Below are 5,307 nucleotides of genomic sequence, written 5' to 3'. Positions count from 1 at the left end.
ACGCTTCAAAAATGTTCAATAGTGTGTATGCTTGAGCCAACATTGATCTGGAGCTGTAAGTAGAAAGGCTGTGGCATCAACACCAATGCTGGGTGTGGACAAAAAACCAGGAACATCTTACATTTTCAAAATAAGGATTTTTTCCTCCATCAAAATGACAGGACATTTATTTTTCTTTTCTGTTTGTTGGAAAAAAGACTCAGGATTGACTGCAGTGTATTTTCCTCAGTACCTGGAGAAGTGCTCTGCAGTGATTTCACATGGATTAAGAGTGAGAGATCATTTTTGATTTTAAAGGTCTCTAAGAGTGAGTGAAGTGGTCCATTAGTATCTGAAGTCATGATAAGAATGGCTCCAGACGCTATTAAAAATATCTGTATTGCCTTCTTCATATCTTCAAGGAATCACAGAAGACTCTAATGACAAGAAGGGCAGTACTGGAGATGCTACAGAAACAGAGGAAAACTGACAATGCTTACACATGTGTAACACTTGTATTGAAAATTACAGCACTTTTTTTCATATTACACTCTACAAGGTTATGCTCAACTTCTTTCCAGTATAGCTCATATAACCTTGCAAAGCAGATGGATATGCCCGTTTCCTTGTTTTTCACTGGTGAATCCATCTTGCAAAGCTCCCATCTGAACTGTTTGGGTCTGGTTAGAAAGTGACAGGACCAATCAGCAACGAGGGGCAGTACTTCAGGTGCAGCAGAGTCGTGACGTAAACAAGCAGCAGCAAGAGCTGGTGCAGTTATGGAGGAAGAGATTAGCATGCAGCTGCTAAAGAGACAGTTTTATCAGAACTTGACAACAATTCTTTGTTAAAAGAAGAATAAAGAGCAGCAGTGAGTTGTTTTCTTTTTAAAAACGACAAAAGTCGAGTACTTACATGTCTGTAGTCGCCATGTTTCACATTATTCCTCAGCAGCTGCGCATGCGCAGCTCGAAAGCGGCTATGTCACGTGTTTTGTTGCTCTTATCGGCCTGTAGAGATGTGACAGACAGAACGTTCACCCAATCACCCTCCAAGTTTTTTTTCAAAGCCTCTGCCTTTTCTCAAACGTTTCCTATTAAAGCTTTTCCAGGTGGATGTGTGAAACAAATCCATCTGGCGTGTCAGGTTATAGCTCATAAACTTTCAATCAAAACAAGAACTTCAAAGTCAGAGCCTGACACCAAACATGATCTGCTGCCATAATAAAGGCTTGTACAATTACAAATGTGGGTTGACTGAAATATTTGTAGTCACAGTTTTAGTCAAGAATTTAACCCTGCATGGCAACACTGTGGATCAACTTTTTCTTATGCTCCATGTGGACGACTGGATCCATGCTGCAGACTACCTAAGTAGTTTATATTATTACAGTGCCCATAAAAAAAAATATTAACCCCCTTGGATGTTTTACCCTTTTAGGTAAAGGTCTCAATCATGCTTGCACATCTGGACACTGCAATTTTACTCCATCTTCATCAAACCGCGCAAGCTCTATCAGGTTGCACATGGATCAGGTGTGAACAGCCCTTTTCAAGTCCAGCCACAAATTCTCTATTGGATTGAGGTCTGACTTTGACTCCGCCTCTCCAGAACATTCACCTTGTTGGCATTTCTGTGTAGCTTGTGCAGTATGCTACAGATCATTGTCCGGCAGAAAAATAAATCTTCTCCGTAGCCGTTCTTATTTGATTGTCCTCCAGGATTTTGCCCCATTTATCTTACCCTGTGCCTTTACAGGCCTTCCAGGGCCGGCTGCTGAGAAGCATCTCCACAGCATGATGCTGCCACCACATTTCTTCACAGTGAGGATGAAAAAAGCACCATTTTGGTCTCATCACACCAAAGAACTTTCCTCCACTTGACCATGAAGTCTCTCACGTCTTTTGGTGAACTCTAGTCCAGATTTAATCTTAGTTTTCTTCAACAGTGTCTTTCTCTTTGCCACTCTCCACAAAGCTTTGACTGGTGAAGTTGCAGTTGTATGCAGAGTCTTTCCCATCTCAGCTGATGAAACTTGGTACTCCTTCAGAGTACTCACAGGTGTCTTGGTGTCTCTCACTAATCTCCTTTGCGCACGGTCACTCAGTTTGCGAAGATGTCCTGATCTAGGCAGATTTACACATGTACCATATTCCCTCCATTTCTTAATGAGGGATTAACTGAACTTATGGGTGATGTTTAGTGCCTTGGATTTTTTTTGTATCCATCTCCTGACTTCTACTTTTTAATAACCTTTTCTCTGAGTTGCTTGGAGTGCTTGTCTTTTGTCTTTATGGTGTAATGGTAGCCAGGATTACTGATTAACAAATGACTGGACCTTCTAGACACAGGTGTCTGTATACTACAGTCACTGAGACACATTCACTGCAGTCAGGTGATCCCCATTTCACTAATTGTGAGACTACTAGCATCATTTGGACCTCTGTTGAATAATGTCAGCCACTTTAAAAGGGGTGAATATCTATGCAATCACTTATTTTTATTTAATTGACATTTCTTTGCAGAAATCAGTTTTCACTTTGACATACTAGTAGAAGAGGTTTTTTTTTTTTAATTTGGCAATTTTCTCATTTAGAAATGACCATCTTCCTACTTGTAGGTCAGCTATGCGACTCAGAGAAGTCATCTCGTCTGTGTTATGCAGATACACGATTTTAAGAGATAAAAGACATTCAGAACAACTTCTAAAATAGACATCCCTGTCTAAGAGAGGGTTTGTATTACATCAGAGTTCCTCTGTCAGTTTGACCTCCGTTTCCACCATGGACTCTATTTGCAAATAATCTGGCAAGTCATTCTTTCTATTTTTGCATTTTATCTTTGTCCTCTCATCCTGAAGAGCACCTGATCCTAGTTTTAGACATTTTTGACCCCACGTAGCACTCTCCCTCCTCCTTCTACGTTGCCCTTTACCTTTTTGTTTGTATCAAGCTCTGCAAATCTATAATATATACACAGAGGACTCCTCTCTGAAAGCTAACAAGACACCCAGGGTAAAATAGCTGTGTGCATTATGCACTCTGTTTGCTTTTTATATGCAGACCACTTGGCTTTTATCTTGTCACAGCAGACTGGCACAATCAGGGAGCAATACCTTTAGAAAAGGCTCTTGAAAGGACAAGCAACAATGGCTGCAATTCAGTTCAACTTTGCACCATGCAAATGTTAGATGTTCCCCCACCATCAAAGACAGACATACTGCATGTGTATAAAGTGCTTCAGACATGAGAGGAAATGGCAAAGGCACTTGCCCGGTATGCTAATCAAATTCTAGCGATTTAGTATTCCCCGCTGCTGCTTGAGGGATTTTTTGCTAGATTAAAAAATAAAAAGAAAACACGATTGTGCCCCCCACACCTGATTTGCTGAAAACTTTAAAGTCCTAATCAAATCCTGCATCACCTGATGCAGCTTCTCCAGCACGCTCTGAGTATTAATTTCTCTAATACAGAGGGATGGTGGAATATCATGGGAGGATATTGGAAAATAATTTCTTGCTTGGTTATTCATTGCAGAATTCATTAAAATCCAATTTTGTGAAATTGAAATAAAAACAGCCATTTGCCGTGATAGACTGGCATGCTACAGCAGCAAATATGAGAATGTGGGTGCAGGGTAATGGGGTGGGGGGATGTGTTAATAAAAGAAGATTGAGAAGGGAAGGGGGAGAAAGGACAACAGAATAAAGACAAAAATAATGAAACAAAGACAGAAAATGTGTTTCTCTTTGGGTTTATCCTTTCACAAAGCCGAGGCCTCATGAGAAAGTTGCTCTCCTTGTGTGCAGAATAGACAAATAGACTTCTTAAAATCTTGTTCTGTAGCAGTTAATTCACCTGTAGCAGCTGCCATCCCTCTGTGCCTCATAGCCCACAGAGAGCAAAACTGGAAGGCGCTGGTTTCTATTAGCCCTTAATGCTAGCCACCACTTTTCCACATTAGCTGCTGTACATACTCATAATTGCAGTAGCAGCTGTGCTGCATTAGCTCATTAGCATGCTGCACAACATGTTCAAAAAATAACAGAGGAAAACACAATGCCGCCTTGATAAAATGAAGATAGTTGTTTGTGCCAAAAATGTAAAGCCGTCCAATTAAATCAAAGAGACAGGCCTTATCTGCTGCAGAGACCACAGCAGTGCAGATGTTTTTCAGTTCATAGCATTTGATGCTCCTGTGTCATTCCTATGCTAAATGTTATGCTATTCTTTTAATGAGCCCATTTTCATGCAAAAATAAAACAACATGCAAATATTAAGTGTTTATGGAAAATGCCTTGACCAATAGGGATGTATTCTGTGCAGCATCAGGAATGACAAGCATCTACAGAGTAGCCTTCAGAAGTATCGCTGCGATGACACTCTGGGTAATGTTATGAAGATTGAATCTGTTTTATTGAAGATTAAAATGAATTTCATGTCAGGTTGTCCAGATTGTTTATGTCACTGTTGTCAGGAAGGAAGTGCAATTACAACATGCATCATCAATGTGACAGGACAACCTTTAATATGAACCAAGAGGATCCAGATCCTTGTCAGTCTAATCCACATCAATCTAATCCATCAGATATATATATTCTGAATGCAGTGATGAGTGACATTGAGTGTGAACAAAAGAAGCATGTGACATCATGCTCAGGATGGGGCGGTCAAATGTTATGATGTTGTACTATTGTATTCCAGGTAGTTTACTGTGTAAACCAGTGTTCTTCAAACTGTTTGGCCTAAGGCAAAGCTAAGAATAAGCAAAAATCTCAAGGTGCATGATAATTAATTAGGCAAGTATTTAAAACTGGTGCAGTTTTTCCCTATTTTGATTCTGTTTACCTGCAGAGTGGATTTGAAATTAAATGATCAAGATGGGACCGAAGATGAGACTTTCAGCATTACTTTAAAACTTCTTAAAACTATTCATTTATTTACAAAATGACTGATTAGAAGTATATCCCATGCCATGCACCACCAGAAAACTCTCAGGATTCTTATCATGTAAACAAGAAAACCACCTCATCAACCACTATTGTAGGTCAAACACAGATAATGCTGCATCAACACAGTCCGGCTGCATCAGAAAGATTCTCTACAATCTAATTCCAGTCAAATATTATGTCCAAAAAAACTTGATTACATCCAGAAAGATTCATAGACTAGTTTTGTATAATTGCAAATTTGTCATTGTTCTCACTGTATTTTCTGTAATAATTTTCCAGGCAATTATTAGCTACCTTATTTGGAAAAAAGACCGCCAACCCCATGGTGCTTTAGGGTGCGTTCACACCAGAGCTGTTTTTTCCGCTTTAACCGAACT

Source organism: Cheilinus undulatus, linkage group 19 (assembly GCF_018320785.1).
Source record: "Cheilinus undulatus linkage group 19, ASM1832078v1, whole genome shotgun sequence".
NCBI lineage: Eukaryota > Metazoa > Chordata > Actinopteri > Labriformes > Labridae > Cheilinus > Cheilinus undulatus.
This window is presented reverse-complemented; position numbering follows the sequence as displayed.